General features: G+C 39.3%; 1 protein-coding gene across 4 annotated transcripts in view; it reads right to left on the reverse strand.

The window, feature by feature from the left end:
• The window catches only part of LOC117272068 (C-myc promoter-binding protein-like), a 100,880-nt gene extending 87,120 nt beyond the window's left edge, over positions 1–13,760 (reverse strand). For all 4 annotated transcript variants that reach the window (XM_033651237.2, XM_033650984.2, XM_033650907.2 and 1 more), the window contains exon 1: positions 13,492–13,760. The gene's annotated coding sequence lies outside the window, so the exon portion shown is untranslated. The remainder of the gene's footprint in view (positions 1–13,491) is intronic.
• Positions 13,761–21,478: the final 7,718 nt, after the last annotated feature.

Genomic DNA, 21,478 nt, shown 5'->3' on the forward strand with positions numbered 1-21,478 from the left:
AGTAGTATTGATAATATTAGATGTCTATAGAGACATAAACTGAAACAATGGTTCCCCGACTCAGGCTGGGGGACGTATTGGCTGTCGTCTTAACCCATAAGCACCCCTCATTTTTGCATTTCTGCACTGCAATTCAGCTAACATATACACTGATGCAAATATGCCTTGAATATGCTAATATCACCAACAATATACGGTCCTAACCAACTCATCTGTCTAGATCCAGACAATACAAAACCCCCTGGAATATTTAGAATCTACATTTTTTTCTGTTTTCGTGCCCAGTGAATCATACTGTAATCTTCATAGAAGGGCTTCGAGTCATCAGTCGGAAACTGAGATTCCTCAAGTTGAGCAGTCTTTTTTCTTTGTTAGTGTGCAGTGTACTTCTGCAAACATTTCGGTGCCCATATTAAGCTGAGTGAACGCTCCTTGCTTTCAAGCTGCTCTCCATTACAGGCAGCTGCAGACCCAGACTAGGAATGCACAATAATATCGGCACGTCATCGATATCGGCCGATATCAGCTCTGGATTGAGCTTTGAGAATCGGCAAACATGCTTTTTTTCTATTTCTGCCCATTAAATGAATATTACATACAGAAAGGTATTCTATTTCATGTCTCCATCTGCTAGTGGGCCACCAGTAGGGTTGGGTACCGTTCATAATTGAACCGATACGGTACCGGTACCGGTATCTGGAATTCGGTACCGGTACCAAACGGTACCTTATTTCGGTACTTTTTAACCCTATGGGCCCTAGGCCTTTTTTTGGGGTATTTTTACTTCCTTTACTTTTAAGCTCATATCACAGTCATAAAGGCTACATACACATGCTATACCTTGTTTTTTTTTCAGGACAGTCTGGGCTAACCAGATTTGCCATCATTTCATGTTCTTCTATGTGCCTGTATTTTATATTAATTTTTATATCAATGAAAAAAAAACAAATCTGTTTGCCTAAATTCTTACATTTTTACATGTATCTCACCATAGCAAGTTGGAAAAAGACATATTCTGCCATATATGAAGAGGGGAGACTCTCTGGAATCTGGCAATATAAGAACCATGATGCTGGGACATTCTGTCACTTCACAGTTGTCCAAAACATGTGGTTTGTGCCAGGCGGACATGATTGACAGTATTTTTTCATTATTGCAAGAAATTCCATTGACTCATTCACAAGTCAAAAATGTGTTTTATCTAAAAGAAACATGCAATATTTACATCTAAGATCATAGAAAAATAGTCAACCAAGTGCAATGATGTCCTCCAAGATAATATTTGTTTTTCAGTTTCAGTTATATATTGGGGGGGCATTTTGGGCATTGGTGGGGGGGCACGTGTCCCCCTCAATGTATATGGTGACTACGGCCCTGTTAGCATGCATTAGGCTGCAGTTGTCTGGGTGCACAAAGGTGAAGTGGCTGGTCTTGTCATACAAAGTTTGATGGAGTGTCAACTGGACAGTATGGAGATATTTGCATCTTGAAAGCCGGACTACAAATGTGGATAGACAGGGAGAAACACACGGAAGCCTAAGACGTGGTAAGATACGATATTCCTCACTATATGAAGTGACTGATAACAAGATCTGTATAATGGATTGTAAAGAAATTTGTCAAGTTTTTATTTTGTAGACAATTGATCTGTATTTAGAGCGTGATGGGATGACAGTACAATGATGTGTGTGGTTCTGCGCTTTCATGTGATGTGCGTGGCATTTCTGTGCGAGCCTGCGTTCGCGAGTAATCCATCCAAGAGTAATGTGTGTGCAAAGCTGTATGAAAGCTCTGTTATACATCATTTTATTGTAATTTTTCGCTGTGAAAACCGACAAGTGCTTGGCCTTGTCAGACAGCTACAATTCTGCTGTTTCTGCTGATATGCGTGGCTTCTCGCTAGGATGCACGGTCGCAGAGAAAATCCACAGATCCAATCCAAGAACGGGTGTGAATTTGGACACACTATGCGTCGTTCGGGCCCATAGTCTAAACTTCTCAATTTCAACATTTTATTGAGAACATTTAGGAACAGTGCTGCACGTTAACTTTTGTCTGCACATTGTTTTTGTCGCCATTGTTGCTGAGTCTGAGGTGCGAGTCATGCGCTCTCGCTCCGCCTCCACCTCGGGTACCGAAATTTGGCACCGTTTCATTTTAAGTGAATCGGTACTCGGTAGTACCGACGTGAATCGGTACCAAGTACAAAAAGTACCGAGTTTCGGTACCCAACCCTAGCCACCAGGATAAGAGTATGCATACATAATATGATGTTAATTCCACTACAGAAGAGACCTGATGATCGCAAAAATTAGGTGGAGGAAAAAACGGATATATCAATGTCGGTATCGGCTGTCGACCAAATGAGTAGTTATATATCGGCATATCGGATATTGGCTAAAAATCCAATATTGTGCATCCCTAAATCAAACCCAAAGTGAGTCAGAGTGAGACAGAGGCAGCTTCCCAGAGGAGGAGAAGCTTTGCACGGTCAGGTTCCTAAATAACATTATTTTGTGCCTTTTACTTAATAGTAGTGAATTTACAGCTCACAACAACTTAGTGCGATACAGTCTCTCATTTTTGTGTCATAACTAGTGTCTGCAATTTTTTTTTTTTTTGCACATTTCCGATCAGTCGTTTGCACATAGTTTGCACACATTTGTGAATGTGAATGTTGCTAACACCCTGAGCATCCAGCTGAACCTTGTTCAAACTTTCAAACTCTATATGGAAAAAAATAAACAAATAGTCGAATAGTCATATTGAATAGCCAAATAATTCTACTGACATTATACTATTTAGAGTACAACCCTACTTTACTGGCATTCATTGAAATCACACAATTTTACAATATGTTTTGACCATGTTAACTATCTATGATGACTGATCAAGGCCTCTAGTTTCAGTTTGGGCACAGAACTACGGTACGCAGCTTAAGTGATATAAATTTATTAATTAGTATAAAACAAGGCTGTGTTATAATGGAGCCTGTTTGAAATCTTCTGTCCATTGCATTTTTGATATTAGCCAACTTGGTGAAAACAGACTGTAACTGTCCTTTGGAGACGTGACGTACATCTGGTATCTGTTGTGATTTGAGTAAGACTAGACAGCATGTTGCATGCAGCCATTTCAGTGAGGTTATGGTTCAGTTGTACTGCTGGTAAGAGGTACAAGAGAATTGTTGTAAGACGTTGTTTTCTGACATTTTATGTTTTTTTCTGCAGTTAATGTTCCACCTGCTAAATGCTCCTATGCAGTGCTAGAGGCCTGAATATCAGATAAAGCCACTTTTTGAGCCTCCTACACATTATATTTCATTTACAGGTTCTGCACTCCATCAGTGACATTTATGCTCACAACCACTATGTAAGCATGAAAAGTAATTGGAAAAATCAGCCACAGAGTGAAAATGCATTTCAAGGTTATATTCCAGAATACAGATATCAAGGTAAATACTGGGATCACAATCCCCATGCTTAAACCCTATACAAGAGGTTTCCAATCCTGACTCTGTGTACAGTATTAGCACAGGGAAGCACTAACACAGAGCCCTGTGGGAATTAATACCATGTCTCCAGGAAACCTGATCTCTCTAACCTGCCTCCTCTCCCAGCCTGATCTCTTAATTCCCTATATTGCAGAAAACTGTTTTGCCTTTGATTAGTATAAACACATGCATTTGTCTGCCAGTGAGACTTCTTTTTATTTGCAGCTTGTTGTTTGATTTTGTGACGTCTTTAGTGTCTCCTGATAAGCACCCATTTCTGTCTGGATGATGAGAAGAAAGGGAAGACAGTAGAAAATAATCCTTTACCCTTGTGAACCCAGTAGACCACACAACAGCAGCAGTGGCAGAATAATGTGAGAGTCAGACAATTACAGCCTTCACCAGTGGAGCCTTGACTGTGGCGAGCCTACATCCAAGAAAGTTTCAGTTAAATCTATTGAACTGAAAGTTTCCTCAGAGCGGAGGAGTGGAAAATCAGACTTTAATTTAATTTAGCCAAGAAAAAATATTTGAATTATTTGGTGAGTGTGATAGCAGTTCCATCCATTACTGAAAAATGCAACACGTTTTGATCAGTGCAGGGAATTTTAATTGGCTGGCATTTGTTTCTGGTTTACAGATATTTTTCAAAGTCAGAATTTATGGGCCTTTTTTTGAAAGTGGGAGTGAAAAGGAGATGCCAGAGGGATGCCCGTGTTGCTCTGTCTCTGGTGGATGTACTGTATAAGAAACATTTTGGCTCCCTAAGCCCCATCTAGCTTTTTACAATTAAACATTGGGACTATACCCAATTTGGAATAATGTCAGTCAAATCGGATTTGGCTGTTCAATACAAATATTCAACTATTCATTCTTTTTTTCCATATAGAGTTTAAGAGTTTTTGAACAGAGTTCAGCGAAACATTCAGGGTGACAGCTATGTTTACATAACACAGTAAACAAGTCAAGTTAGCCCTTCAGGCTAATGCTTCCTAACTACGCTGACGACAGATCATAACTGTGCAACAACATTTTTTGCTGACGCTAGGAAGCAGTCTAAGACAGAGACTATATTGTGGCTGTGAGCTGTAAATTCACCACTTCTAAGCACAAGGCACAAGATAAAGTTATCTCGGAGCCTGACAGCGCAAAGCCTCTCTTTCTCCATCTCACTTCGACTCACTCTGGGTCAGGGTCTGCAGCTGCCTGTGCCGGAGTGCAGCTTGAAAGCGAGGAGTGCTCACTTAGCAGCTAAATTTTGGAACCAAACATCCTGAGATGTACTCAGCAAACTGACTGACAAAAAAAAGACTGCTTAACTTGAAGAATCTCAGTGGAGGGGTCTCAAACTGATGATACAAGTCCTCGACTTTCAAGGGGGCAGCCCTATTAAACATCAGCAGCAATAACATGCATTTAAAGCAATTCTAATCAAATAATGCTCTCCTGCAAGTCGTGCACTTGTATGTCCTTACTGCACTTTGTGCCAATATCCTTGTTAAAATACTAAGTGCTTTATTCTGAATCAGAAACAGTGGTACCAACCTCCCAAACTACCCCATCAGTCTGAGTGTCGGCCACTCACCACGCCAATCACTTCTTAAAACTACTCCACTGCTCAACCTAACTGTATTTACTCAATTCATACACACTGCACACTGCTGCATAAGAGAAAAAGCAGTGACAATTGAACCAAGTGAGATGCGTTTTAGTGTTCCGACAGATGACTTTGCTAGAAGCTATGAATCTCACTTTAGATGATGAGATCTGCGCCAAACGCCCAAATTCATCTCGCCTACCACCAGATGCCACCCACCAACTGAGGACACATCCTGCTTTGCTCCCTGCAGACAATACTCTGAGCTTACAGCTAATTAGTGTTTGTGGATGGTATTCCCTGGGAACATGTAATCCTGTCCTCAGTTGTTCTGCATGCAAATCTACAGCAGCTTTTCTTTTCCAGTGCAGTGTCTCCTTCTGGCTACACTGCATAAAAGCCAGTGACCCCTCTGTGCTGTGACCTTCACAAAATGTCCTGCCTTTATCGAAGAATGTTTGACATCAATGCTGCTTCAAATAAGTTTCGTTACTCAAATATTAGGTTTGTGGAATAATCTGCAGTGACAAAGGGCTGGGTATTGTTTTTGTGGACACTTTGTGAAAACTTGGCACCAAATCTTGATCAAATTCTCAATTTTGTATATTTTTAATTGATCCTACTTCCATAATTTTTGGTCATCTATTAATTGTTTTATTACTTAAGCAATGTTTTCTGTCCATCTTTTTGTTTTAGGACAACATCAAATAGAAGTATCTGAGACATTTGGTTTATTTTGATATTAAGAAAAAAAGGTTTAAACTTACCAATAAATTCAAAGTAGGTTTGTTTCTTTAATGAAACCAATCCTAGTTTTCAATATTAGTGTTACTATAAATCCAAAACGATATCCAGATCTAACCAAAAGACTTCCAAAAAAAAGTCAGCAGGATTCAAATATGTGATTTCAGTGGGCTTAAACATCTCAGAATAAATATTTCTATGCAAACAAATCTCAACCAGAGCTTGGAACAAAACAATCTACTTATTTATGCATTACTGCTATCCTTAAAGGAACCTTAAAAACATCTGCTATTGATGTACTGAGCATATTTTATTGAGTATTGGCCACACTGTTATAATGCACAGTATGCGTCCCTCAGAACTTTTTGTGCTACACTCACCATGTTGCATCTGTCAACAATCATATAGAAGACAGAGACATTAGAGACATTTCAATACTCACAGGAGCAGAAAATAGAGCAGAGTGCAAAAAGCATGACTGTCACTCATTTTTAGCAGTTACATCTCCTGCTCTAGTGCTCTTCTGCTAAATCACCATCTCTTTTATTCCCTCCAACTGTGAATATAAACCACGGCTGAATACAACACGTTGGCAGTGAATGGGGTTATGGCATTGTATAACCCTTTGCTTTGACCTGTGTGTTTAAAAAGAAATTTGACAGTCTACTGGAAACTAAATTAGGTGATAACATAGGCTGTAAGCTTCTGTAGCCTTCAGCTTCCACATCAAAACACATCAACCTGTGCATCACTGCTGGAGGCGGTAAGAACTAAAAGACATGGCATCTTTACATCTCTGCTGCAGCTTCATCACAAAACATCTCCAGTAAAGTAGAGAATCTAGTATTTTTCCTTTACAGTCTATGAATACCGAAGTAGCTTCACTATCAGGGCGCCATGGTGAATCTCTCCAGGGGCATTCATAGTCCAGGGCCCTTTTTTTTTTTACCATGCTCCAAATTCCTAGCCCCTTAGTCTTCAAAGTATCCTAGTTTTGACTTATGTTTCACTGAATTAAATCCAACTTTCTTCTGAGAACTCTCTGTACTCTCAAGGCAGGAAAAACACTGAATGAGGGTTTATTTGAAAACAGATTACAGCAGGAGAATCTCATTCAAGGTTACATCTCAGCCAGGTCCATTACTGACTTGAGGTTCTATTTGATTTTTCTGCATTGTACGAGCACCACATTGTTCCTGAACTTCTTCACCACACTCTAACACCTGTCACAAATAACATACAGTGGTGGAAAAAAGTTTTCGGACACCCTTAAAATTTTACACAATCTCAAATATTATCATGAAATATTTATGGAAAAATCTTTTTTGTGTTTCAAAAGGTGTGGCTGCATTAGACAGATACAAACAAATACAAATTATATTTTTTTGTTTATTGTTTACAAGAAAAACTAACAAAACTAAATTCTTGACAGTTTCAATATGTCAGTTCTCAACATTGTCGGTATCAAAGTCAACAAATAACAGAGAATGTGTTCAAAACTGAACAAAAAATAAATAAACCATCACATCATCAAATTAATATTTAGTAGTCCTGCCATTGGCACGCAGTAGAGCTCTAATCCTGACTGGCATGTTCCCCACGAGCCTTTCACACTGTTGAGGGGTAATCTTGTCCCATTCTTCTTGAATTACTGCTTTTAATTCTTCTAAATTCTTTGGTTTATGCTTTGAAACAGATCTTTTGATAATCCACCACAGATTTTCAATGGGGCACATGTCCGGGGATTGAGCTGGCCACTCTAAGACCTGGATACTGTGCTCCTGCAGCCAAGTTCTACTGGCCTTGGATGTGTGGCAAGGGGCATTATCTTGTTGAAACATCCAGTTTTTACCTCGACGGAACAGTGCACGCACATAAGGGAGCATGTGGGTTTTGAGAATGGTACAATACTTGGTAGAATTCAATGTGCCATCACAGACAGTGAGATGACCAACACCAGCAGCACTCATGCATCCCCAAACCATGATACTGCCTCCACCATGCTTGACAGTAGGTACTGTACATGCTGGAGATAATGCTTCGCCTGGCCTTCTGCGTACCCTCACATTAGTACGAGGAAGATAAAGCTGGAAACTGGACTCATCTGACCACAAAATCTTCTTCCAATTCCTGGCTGTCCAGTTCTTGTGTGCCTGGGCTCAACGACGCCGGGCTAACCTCTGTCTCTCATTGATCAGGGGCTTCTTGATAGCCTTGTAGGACTTTAAGCCATGATCTAAAAGTCGGCCACGTACAGTGCGGGTGGAACACTGGACACCAGTTTGGTTTGACCACTGCTGCTGAAGCTCCTGTGATGTCATTCGGCGGTTTTGCCTGCACATGCGGATCAGGATGCGGTCATTTCTTGCTGAAGAAACCCTTGGACGGCCAGATCTTGGTTTGTCTTCCAAGCTGTTGGTTCGTCTGTATTTCTGCAGAGTGTATCCAGCTGCTGAAGGACTGCATCTGCACTTCCTGGCTATCTGGCGGCAGCTGTACCCTTCCTGGCTGAGAATCTTTATCTTCAGGCGTGTTTCCTGTGTTAGGTTCCTTGTTTTAGCCATTTTTGTGTCTGAAGAACTTTCAAATGTGCTGGCTTTATGTAGACACGAAGCATGGCAACAAAAATTGTGTCTTTTAATAAAAAGAACGACCTTCATCACTGGTACCAAAATGACCCAATACTCAAAATTTCTTATGTATTTTTATGGAACCAATCAATTTTAAGTTTTTAATGGCTTTTTTAGGATTTATTTAGTATTTTGGCTGTGACTGTACTAAAAGAAATTGCACTTGAAGACCTAAGAGTGATTCTTAATGCAATATTTCACAAATGCATGGGGTGTCCGAAAACTTTTTTCCACCACTGTATACCTATGGAGCTGTATTCTGGCACTTGAAGACAGAATAGTAGCAGTATAGACCCTTTTCGTGTTTGTGGGTGGAGCTGAACTGATGGCAAAAAGGGACAGTAATCGTGTCATAATTACATATATGTGGTGAAAGATAAATCATCATAAGAATTGTAAAAACTCACATTTGTCAAGCATGGATTTGGCATATTGTCCTTCATTAATAATTGTGGAGACGTGCCCATATAATATAATTCATTGTAGAAGTACAAACCATGCTAGCGCCCTAGCTAGCTAACAATGTTAACACCTTTATCATAACAAAGTATATTAACTTTGTTAATATACTTTGTTATGATAAAGGTGTTAACAAAGTATATTAACTTCTTCATTGATTAATTCATTTTCCGTGATCGCTTATCCTCTTGAGGGTCGCGGGGGGGGCTGGAGCCTATCCCAGCTGTCATTGGGCGAGAGGCGGGGTACACCCTGGACAGGTCACCAGACTATCACAGGGCTGACACATCGAGACAGACAACCATTCACACTCACATTCACACCTATGGACAATTTAGAGTCACCAATTAACCTGCATGTCTTTGGACTGTGGGAGATAGCTGGAGTACCCGGAGAAAACCCACACTGACACGGGGAGAACATGCAAACTCCGCACAGCAGGGCTCCCCCACCCTGGGCTTGAACCAGGAACCCTCTTGATATTATTAACTTAAGTTTTAACTAAGGACAATAAGCCAAATCCATGCTTAACAAATGTGAGTTTTTACGATTCCTTATGATGATGATGAATTATCTTTCATGTAAGCCAAACTCCTCTACAAGAGTATCCAGCAGTGATTATATCCTGAATATCAAGGTTATAATTAACTGGAGACAAAACTTTACTTTCTACAACAGCGTCCTTTGTGATGGTTTTCTATAAAAAAAAAAAACAAGGTTATCTTAATCTGCATTCCTGTTCATCCAACAGCACAAGAAGACATTTTTACATCAGGTATGTCAACCGTTTCTCCCCCATGTCCACTGTTTTTCTGCCACCAGTATGCGCATGCAACTGCTGTGACATCCACTCAAAATTGGTCTATAGCATTAAAATCAACATAAAACCAAACACAAATAGGTGCTTGAGTTCTTACACATAGTTTCTGCTGCAAAACGGCAGAAACACTTGAAAATTAAACAAACCTTTAACAGCAGGCTACAACATCAGACTTCTACTGGCTGCCAAAGAAACAGTGTTGATACAGCCTCCAGGCAGACAAGTTCAAGTGAATACTACAGTGAAATACATGAATATGCACCCAGCATGAGTGGGGTAAGCACCCACATTCTGCAATTGACAGCTCCATGACATGTGTCTCTTATTTGCCCACTTTATTTGTGTTCACTGAATTACGCAAGATGGGAAAAACATGCACCCTGTGCCTTTAGGTATTAACACCGTCGCTGCCACAGCAAGGGACATTCGGTGTTAGGTATCAGTGGACAGCAGGCATTAACCCTGAGGCTGCTGTGAGGATAAGAGGAGCCAGGGTTACTGAGTGTGCCTGAAGTCTTCAATCAGCTAAGCAGACATTTCTAGCTGTCTGCTCCTTTGAGCTTTTACTCACTGCCATAAATCCTTTACTTGGATGGACCTACACAAGACTAGACAGCCAAGTCAAGTCAAGCAACCTACGCAGTCCATGCCATTTGGCTGTTGTGGTGCCATGTTTCATTTCAAAGTATGACTCTTTTTCCTCTCTGCCATTCCACTACAGCGCCCCTTCTGCCCTCCAAACATGAGCAGACACGGCAATAAGACAGAAGACAAACAACCCGTCCATCACGTGCACAACAAAAAGATCTGGCCAGGAGAAATTCCATGATACGTGGAGAGCTTAACACTTGAATGAAGAGCAGCAATAAGCCAGACAAGCAGAGGATTTACAGGGTTACAGTGTAGGTTACCTTTCTGGTATGTGAGGCTGAGGTTTTCAAATGACAGGCTTGAGAGTATTTTTGTCACATGCATGATTTGACCAGACTTGCTAGGCTCATCCTGTTTGACACCACTGAACGATACAAGGGGAAGTTTTGGGGAAAGTAACCCATCAGAATGTGAAGCCTGGGTGGCAGCTGTCGTCACTGCTCCTGTTTGATGTCTAATATCAGAAAGGAGCAGTGGATGTACTCCAAGCTGGACTCCCAGTGTGCAACAAATCTAGTCAGTTTTATTTATATAGCCCAATGTCACCCATTTGTACAGTATATGACACAGTCTGTCCTGAAAGGTCTAGTGTTTAAGATTTAGGGGATTAAATGGCAACTTGCTATGAGGACTGCAGATTGCAACCAGCTGAAACTTCTCCCTGTTAGATTTCTGTCAGTTTTTATGTTTAGGAGGTTTTTACTGGGAGCCAAATTATCCACAGAGGTCTCTTCTTCTCCCAAACAAACAGACTTGATGATTTAAACCAGTAAAAACATTTTTTCCCCGTGTTGTTTGGTTCATCAAAGATGGGCTTTATCCAGCAGCTTCTTATGTGTGCTAACTCTTTTAACCCTTTTAAACACTTTAAATCCAGATGTTCAGGACGTTTTTACCAGAAGCCAAATTATCAGCAAAGGGTCTCTACCTCTCTAAAACAAACAGACACGGTGATTTAAACCAGTGAAAACACTGAATAAGGTAGTTTCTCATTAAAAAAATCTGTGTTTTTTCCACTGACAGAAATGGATCGCTTATCCAGCAGCTGCTAATGTTCTAATCTTATCTTCTTTTTTTCTGATAACTTAAGATCATAGACGTTCAGGATGTTTTACCGGGAGCCAAATTATCAGCAAAGGGTCTCTATCTCTCTAAAACAAATGGACACCATGATTTGAAACAGTGAAAACCTTGAATGAAGCAGTTTCACATAAAAAAAATAGTGTTTTTCCAGCACTGCTCAATGTGAAGGGGCTGCTTACTACGGTGGCCAATACGAAAACGTGAATGACCCTATCAAAAGTCAGTGTTTGGTTTGTCTATTCTGTGGAAAAGTGGCAGTGCAACATGGCGATCTCCATGGATGAGGACCTGCTCCCTATGCAGATATAAACAGCTCATTCTAAGGTAATGAAAACATAACCGTTCTTATTTTCAGGTGATTATACACTAAAGAAAAAATACTACTATATTGCATTACATTTCCTGCTAATATATCCTCCTAAATCCTGCACAGCAGACTTCTAAACCCCTGATTCAATTAAATAAAAATGCCCCTAAAAAAAACTTTAAAGGGGGAAAAATTGAAGCAACAAATTGTAATCTTCTGCAGCTCAGTTTGCTCGTATTTCTTTGACAGACATTTTTGCAGTGATGCGCCACAATATCAGGGAACACAGCCCCCAAACTTATTAGCCATATCTGCAAGGCTTCATTAGCATACACTCACCACCCATCTCCCTGGTGATGAACTCTCTGCCTCTTGCTTTGCACCAGCAGTGACAGCTTTGAGAGCATACCTATCAAAACCACCTGCAGCCTTATAGTCTGGTCTTCTTCATATATATTAACAATCTATCTATAAATTGTGTCATCTTGATTGTCTGTATTGTAATTTTATTATGATGGGTATTCACTTACTCATCACAGCATTCTTTATGATTTGGGGGTTGGACATCGACCATTTGCAGACAACAGCACTGGTATAGTTTTATCTATAAATCAATATTGGACAAACTACCTCTGCACCCTTCTGTATGTCACCTCTTACCAGCTACGCTCCCCCAGGTGGTTGCTTTCTAATGTACCCTAGGTTTTAACACATCTGGGGACAACTGCATTTTCCTACACTGCCTGCACCTTGGACAATAATCTTCAAAAAGATATAAAATTAGAAACACTTATATCTATCAATGAATTTCAGGGCATCATAAAGAATGTGACAGAGATTGTTTTATTGTGGATTTTTGTATTGCATGTTGTATTTGCTGCATTTTAAATGTGTTCTGGTTGGCTGCTACCTTGGCCAGGTCTCTCTTTAAAAAGACATTTTCAATCTCAATGGGAATTCCTGGTTAAATAAATAAAAATTCTGCACACACATCTATTGCATAGCTGTCAGTCAAGACAGAGGAATTCCTTCTCAGTTGCTCTTCATCATTTTTAGGGAGAGTTTTTCCTTATCTGATTGTATGCTGCATGCTGCACAGATTGCAAAGCCCCTTTAGGCAAATTTGTTATGAATCTGACTCTATTTGAAATGATGCACAAAACAAGATATAAAATCACGACTCTTCCAGCACATTTTGTGCCACTGCCTTAATAGCAAGGTAAAGCAAGAGGCATTTTCTGAGACAAAAAGTAAGCAACCTTTAAATATCCCCAGGCAGGGAGGGTTTACACATGTAGAGGGTTAGCTAGTGTTTTGGGAAATTTTTAGTTCCTAACGGTGGCACGACAGCGGGTATAACAGACATCTATCACTGGGTGATCACAGCTTTAATGTGGTGTGACTAGTGTGTCGTTTACAGGCAGCACAGGTGACTACACTGGAAATTGAAATGCGAACAACCTGTGGCACATACAGTACTTTGCTTGGGGAATGAACCGGTGCGGTTACAGCACGGGAGGCATCGGGTCAAACGCATTGAGGGCAAAATTGTCATTAGCGACAGTTAGTTACCGTTACACATTAAACTCACGTAAACTAACACACAACACAAGTGAGCTGACACAGCTAGCATGAGGGATTTCTAGCTAGCAACTGCTCGGTAAATCCCTCAGCAGCCACTATAACGGTTCATCATCTTGTACTTACCCCGCTTGTGGACGTCAAATTAGTCCTCGCGCACTCACACACGCACACAACTTCCCCCGGTGTCGTCTATCGGTGCTGCTTCATCACAGCGCTGTCGGTACCGAAAGAGGCGAAGTGACCTGTGCGGGTGTTTCTGTCTCTCTGTCTGGAGTCTGACCGTTAGCTGTCCGACCAAGCGAGGCTTCTGTCTGTCTGTCTGTCTGTCTGTCTGTCAGTCACAGTGCCGAGCCGGCTGTCCGCTCCGCCGCCATCTTGGTTTGTGATGGGAATCCGCCGTCGACACACTCACACACACGCCCGCCCGCTCGCGCGCACACAGGCACACACTCTGGGTGGCAGTTTGACATCACAGCCAGCCTCTCCCAGCAGGAGAGGAGCTCATGTAATCTGCCTAATGCTGACAATGCTCGCAATTATATCACATCAGCGTTATCTAATCAATTCATAATTAATATTTCTGATATAACTGTCCCAATTATGATCTTGATTAATAACCTGTCATTGCATATTAGTGTAGTTTGTCATAAACATAGGCTAGTTGACTACCATGCTGTTTTATGTATACAAAAAAATCATTAATAGGTATAACTTGCAAATCATCCCATAATTTACATATAAGATGACCTGTCTGTTCAACAGTGGTGTAATGTGATTAAGTACATTTACTCAGGTGGGCTACTGTACTTGAGAACAAATTTGAGATACGAGTTACTTTACAAATTAAGATTTTTGCACAAAAAACGCATACATGATGTTTTTGTTAACTACCCCAACGTATATGCAAATCGTTTTTCTTTTCAGAATGTTTACACCAAATGGAGAAAATGATCAGCAGATTAATCCATAATGAAAATTATTATTATTTAAAGGAACGGTGTGTAAGATTTAGGGGGATTTAGGGACTGTTCTTTACTAATCAGAGGAGGGGAGTGGCTGGGGGTTGTTTTTTTTTTTTTTTTTTGACCCTCCCCGAACATAAATTAGTTATTAGATATTAAAAACTTACCCTTAGATGAAAAAAAAGTCTCAGTTCTTCATTCTTGTTGTGCATGCATGTTAGTAGCCTAAGTACAAACGGTTTATTTTTGTCAAAATTTTAAATGTAGATTAAGGTGTCTTTGATGAATTTATTAAATGTTAAATGGACCTGCATTTGCATAGCGCCTTTCTAGTCATCCGACTACTCAAAGCACTTTTTACACTATGGGTGACATTCACCCATTCACACACACATTCATACACTGGTGGCCGAGGCTACCATACAAGGTGCCACCTGCCACCAACTTTGTTTAACACACTCACACACCGATGGAACAGCAATCGGGAGCAATTTGGGGTTCAATATCTTGCTACTTCGACATGCAGACTGGAGGAGCCGGGGATCTAACTACCGATCTTCTGATTGGTGGACGAACCCATGCAATTCTGAGCCACAGCCACACTATTATAAGCTTAGATTTGATTATGTTTTTAGAAGGTCGTAGCACATGATGTGTCCAAAGGCTGTCGGAAATTTGAAAATCCAAAGAAAGTTTCTGTTTTTACAGGTGTACTGGCATGTTTTCTTTTAAAATCAAAATACAACAATTTAAATGTGTATGCTCCTCCCCTGAGCCAAAATAAAAAACATAAGTCCCTAATAAGGGCTTAAACAATTATTTGACATGCCTCCCCCTTTTTGCATCACCCCTCATAAGTGCCAAATGCTCCCTAATGACCCGTCATTGCATAATGGGCTACAGTTTGTGATAAGCACATTTGACATTTGAAAAATAAATAAATAAATAAACAGAAACATAAATGTCTTTGTCATTTATTCATGATGGAGGGTTATATTTTCAAAATGCCCTTCTTTTTAAAAACAAAAACAAAAAAAGTGGAATTATTTTCAAATTGTACAACTGAGAGTGTTGCAAAATTTGACCACTATAGTGCTACTGTCAGTTTGGCATGGCTTGTACTCCATTTTAGTTTGGCACACAAAACAGCTCGTGCAGCTTGTGACTGACAAATCAACAAAATACCACATGTACCAACAGCATCACAGAATAACACAGACTAACAAATACATATTTCACAAGGCGATTAGTGGCTGAATCCAAATGGGAACAATGCTGTATCGTCTCTGCCAACCCTTCAAAGCTGTGTAAAGATTGATTAAGGATTTAGTAGTATCTTGGTGGGGTGCAGAACTGAAACTTCTCCCATGTGCAAGGGGTGTAGAAGAACAGGGTGACCAATGCAGGAACATGAACGACCCTATCTCAAGCCAGTGTTTGGTTTGTCCTTTCTAGGCTACTGTAGAACAACATGGCAGACTTCATGGGAGAGGACCCACTTCATATGTAGAAATAAACTGCTCATTTTAAGGAAACAAAAACACAACAATCCTTATTTTCAGGTGATTATAATTCAATGAAAACATAGTCATAAATATTATATACCATTTCTGTCAGTGCCCCTAAATGCTACACGCTGGTCTTTTAAGGTTTACCACAGCATCTCCACTACCTGTTGTTATGTGATTATCAGCTGACAGAAATTCAGTCTTATACCTGCTGTCTCATCAGCAGGCTTCCCCACCTTTGCAGCAGTGTAACAAGCAGAACATCAGTATGGCAGAATGATGCACACCCACTGCTTTGCTTGCCCAGTGCTTTTCAAGGCACGTTCAGATTGCACACTGAGCAATTTCTTGCCTTGTATTATTTGTGTGATGTGGGGCGTCTTTGAAGTCCACATTTATTTGCCCCAAACAATCAGTGTGACAACTGTATAAGCATGTGTGTGCAGAGTGTTTGTGCTGTGGTGTGCTTGTGTGACAGCTCAGCCGCTTGTGAGTCAGCCTCATGGAACAGCTCAGCAACTCTGTTTCTCTTTCTGTCTCTTTCAGCTTGTTGTGGAGTGTTCCTGCCCCCATGTGACCAAAAGTCTGCAGCTTTTACTTCAATAATTCTGGTTGTAAATTGGAATAATACACATTTTTTTAAACACAACTGTCAGTTGGAGTCTAGGATAAATTTCAATCAACTCCCCTGTCTGCATTAACTTCACCTGCAGTCTCACTGCTCCTAAAATTTACTTCCTGTTCAGTCCCTTTCAGTTTGAACACACTGGGCAACTGCCACTGAATTTGAGCTAAACTGCTGTTTGGGATCAGCAGGGGGTTAAAGGTCTAGTGTGTAAGGTTTAGTGGCATCTAGTGGTTAAGTTGCAGACTGCAACCAACCAAAACTTCTCTAGTGTGCCAAGCCAAAACATTCTCATTCCAACCTTGTCACATATCGATGTTTGGTCATGGACTTTCCAAGTCCACATATGATGTAAAAGGTACCTTTGGTGTGTTGGTTGTTGATGTTCTGGGACACCGTGTCAAGTTCGGCCTATATGCATTGTCTTCTTTCAAAATACACTTCCATTTTCACAGGAAATTTACCGTTTACATACAGTCTCTTTCAAAATAAACACACTACGTTGGTACAACACCGCAAATTGACGTTTTTTACCCTTCAACAACAAACACACATAGTTAGGTTTAGGAAAAAAGAAGAGGGTTTGGCCTTTAGACTCATCCACCACCCCTTCCACCCACCCCAGTCAAACTTTCACCACCTTAACTTTTGTCCTTGTCCCACCACGTTTCCCCCCTGATGCCGCCAAGCCCTGTTTAAATATAACGGCAACCGGCCGTGTATCATGCCGATGTTAAAGGATGCCTTTTTTTTGTTGGTTTCTGATGCCACAAGTCACTACCCAAGTGCCAGATTTCGACAACTTCGGAATGAAGCCGGGTCTCCAAGCATGTAGAACAACAGTGGGCAATGCAAAAAACACAGAAAGGCAAATGGTCCCATCTAGAGCTAGTGTTTAGTTTGTCTATTCTGGGCTATACTGTAGCACAACATGATGGACTCCCTGGAAGAGGACCCGTTCTGTATGTTGACATACCATAAATAGCTCACTCTAAGGTAACAAAAACACAATGATTCTTAGTTTCAGGTGATAAAGTTATGAATAATATTCCATTTCAGCCTATATATTCCTTAAAATTCTACACACATTGAAATGCACTTGGAAAAATTAAGGCTTATGTGCAAATTGCTTATAAATTCATGGGAATATGGTTTGTAAACATTAATACATAGTAGATGTATCATGATGTGATCAACAACTAGTTATTCGAAGCAAAAGTAATTGTCCAAAGGTCTCTGCAACATGAAAAGAGAAAACACACTGCACCAAACGATTTGTGGCACAGATTGCCCCTCTGAGAAAATGGATTATATGGAGGCTGAAAATGAAAAAGGTGCCTGAACTATTTTTCTACCTGACACTGTAGGTCATTAATGAAAGTCAGAGAGATCATTAGTGAGAGGCAAACTGCATTTTCATCTTCAGGAAGCAAAAGTGTGGTTTTGGACCGCATCCAAATACTCCCACCTACAAAAACTGTGTGAGCTTTGTGACTTTTGAAGCTGTGCCATGGTGGGAAATGTATTTGTGCACCCCTTCCTGTTGGCTCAGGCGTTTCGGTGTGCACCGTGGAATGAGACCTGCGTCACAATATCTTAACAAGCTGCCTGATCATGTTTGCATCAGTTGAGTAAGAGAAAGCATTAGAATAAAGATGTTAGTGTTCATGACATCAGGCATAGAGACTTGAAATGCTCCGTTTGGATTTCAAGTGAAGGTTTGATCAATTTTCCAACATAAAAAAAAACATTAAAAAAAAGCTTTTTATCAGTGGTAGTCTGAGAGGCTTTACAAGTCATTTGTCAGTTTATTCATATACTGTCTTTTAAATAACCCCAATAATGCACCAAATTCTACACTGTCACATGAGACATTGATATAATGTTTTTTTTTAAAGAAATAAGACTCATTATTTTTTAGAAGACATTAAACAAATTTTGCAAAGGACAAAAAAAAATGAAACAAGGAAGGCGAGGATATGAAATCCCATCTCTAGTTGAGAACCCCATGAGGCTTAGTTAAATCCTCCCACTCCAGGATAGAAACATAAAAGTGTCAAAATGACAAAAATAACAAAGACCCAACAGGGAGAGAAAAAAATAAGTGCATAAATCAGGAAGGCGAGCAATAGAAATCACAGTAATCATAATATTGTAATAATATAGGCAAAGTGAACGTGTGGGTAAAAGGGGAAAATAGTGTGTCATTAAAAAGCAATTTCCTCTTCAAGTTTGAGACCGAAGTCATTTTTATGAGAGCGTGAAAATGATTATTGTATATTCTGTGTCTGTAACAGTGTGTAAACAAGGTGAGGAGATATTTTGCAGCATTGTTGTATGTAAAGAGGTTTAACCCTTGATTTCTATGGAGAACCAAAGTCTTCAATGTTAAAAGAATAAATAGAACATCATGTAATGAATAATTTATATGACTAAAAAACAGACAAAATATATAAAATTACCACGAAATAGTCTTACAATCAAATAAAAATCGTACAGGGCACTTTTTTTTCCTTTTTTTTTTTTTGTCTTGCTTGACAGACCAAAACTGAGTTGCGTTATTAAATAAAACCACCATTAGGAAAATGTTTTTTTCTTGTCAAGTCATTGACTGTGAAAAGAAGCTGGTTGAAATAACATTTCATAATATTAAAGTAGGTTTTAAAACTTATTTTAAAAAATATAAGACACATTTAATCTGTATTTATGAGTATTTCTTTCAGAGTGTCTTATCTATTTATTTTAATAGTGAACACTTTGATGTAAAACTTGTAATTTATTTTAGAAAGGTCCAAATGTTTTCTTCAAGATTCTCACATTACACATTATAATTGGATTCACTGTTCATATAAAAATACTGATATTCAGAGCATCCAGACAAAGAATTAATCCAGTTACAGTATAGTAAAGAGGGATTATTTGGGATGACTGACCTGCGTCACTGATAATCATAAAATCAATAATCATAAAAAAGAAGGCAGTGAGTGAGAGGCTCATTTGAAGTTAGTGTTTAGTGCCCTCTGCCTGCTGTTTGTGGACGTGAACTGAGTGGGAAAACCAGAGCAATCTCAAACCCACATGAACTAGCTCACCTTAAAACATTCTAACTTGATAAATGGCACTGTAGGTAAGAGGAACAATGTGTATGTATGATTTGGAGTGAGCTGTCCCATTAGATTTGAGTACTTCCTCCACCTCTGCTCTTCAAAGACACACACTGCAGGTGGAGTGGAGTGTGTTCAGATGTTGTCCCCTGGTGCATGATACACGAATGGAAAGCTAACACAAGCTGACAGACTCTCCTAACAGCTCCCTAATCCTGATCGGAATTATTTCATTGATTGTAAGTGACACCTCACTTACAGGTTGTTTGCCTGCAGCTCATTTTTCAAGATGAATAAATCCAGTTTCAGCTTCACTTTGTGTTGAAGGGCAGAATATATGATGAAACTGGTTGAAACAGCTTTTCCTCTGAGTAGGTGTGAGGTTTGCTGTGAGTCAGTGGGGGTGGAGAGCTGGAGAAGTATTCCCACACAGTCTCATAAATCCTTTAAATGTACATTTTCTACTTTGTTCTCACAAGTTTGATGCACCAAAACTCGCAGACAGCTCTTATGATTTCTTAAAAATGAACACATTTCACTTGTTTTTCAGAGGCTATAAATACATAAATAAGAGTAGAGCAGTTAAAGTGGCCAAAAAAGTGAGTGTGTGAAGTTTAGTTGGAGGCTGTTTTTGGCGGCGAGTTGCCTACACAACATCTAATGCCTCCTCTCAGACTCTCGCTAGCTGAGCTACATTTAAATCTGTTTTGCTTTGTTTTGCACAGACAGAACAAACTCAGCTCAGAGCTCAAAGTAGCAACTGCATAATGATTATTTTAATTTTGCCAAACTGGCCTTTTTGGAGTGAGTTAAAATTCACAGTGTATAATTTCATTTAGAAATGAAGAAAATGTTTTTTATTTTCTCCATAACTGTTTAATGTGTTTTGTTTCCATAACACAAATTTTAATGTTATTCACCATTTTGTCTTTGGCAGTTTAACCATGTGATGTCACATCTTTTAGTTGCTGCTATTAATCTTATATTTATTAGTATTTCATCACTCATGTCTAAAATCTCATAATTTATCGCCTCAAATGTCTTTGAATTTGCAAGATTAGGGACAGGTTGATTTAATGAGTTTTAAATTAGGATATTTAAGATTTAATCATAATATTAAGAGCAAACTTATGTGCATGAGGAACACTTAGCATCTTACATGAATGAACGAGCGACAAAGATAACAGTGTCCGAAAAGTAGTTGGTAGAATAAAAAACTTACATGTCCCTACCCCTTTCTTACATTTCTTCTTTTAACTTATAAATAATTTCAACAAATTCCCAAATTTATTTACAACTAATATACAGCTATCCCCAGTCTATTTACCACCCTATGAAATAAATAAGCAATAAACCCAGTTTATCTACAGTCCAAGTACCGGCCAGTGTTACAAAATAAATATGCACTCCCCTAACACAACCTTTCCTCATCTATATGTCTGCCAAAAATATCTTTTTATAGAGTTATTTAAATTGATTTATATTTGTACTTTGTTTCAACTCACATGCAGCCCATTCCACAAGTCCACCCAATACACTGAAATACACAGACTCTTCTTAGTTGTAATTAATGCATCAATCAATTTTCTCCTCTTAAATCAGGATTATGGTACGATACGATACGATACAATATGATACGATGCGATACAATACGATATGATATGATATACTTTATTGTCTGATTGCAAAAACAAGAGAAAAAGAAACATACAGAAAAGGACACTACAAAACATTATAAAAATACACAGTTCTATCATTCTATGCCATTTTAACCTTAATCATAAGATGAAAAGGGACATTTAAGATCTTAACTGAAATAGTTGTGTTCTCTACTGAATGCAAAACACTCATTTGAATATTACATATTATACTATAACATAATTTGTACTGTGGTTATTATAATTTTGATGT

This window comes from Epinephelus lanceolatus, chromosome 2 (genome assembly GCF_041903045.1).
Source record: "Epinephelus lanceolatus isolate andai-2023 chromosome 2, ASM4190304v1, whole genome shotgun sequence".
NCBI lineage: Eukaryota > Metazoa > Chordata > Actinopteri > Perciformes > Serranidae > Epinephelus > Epinephelus lanceolatus.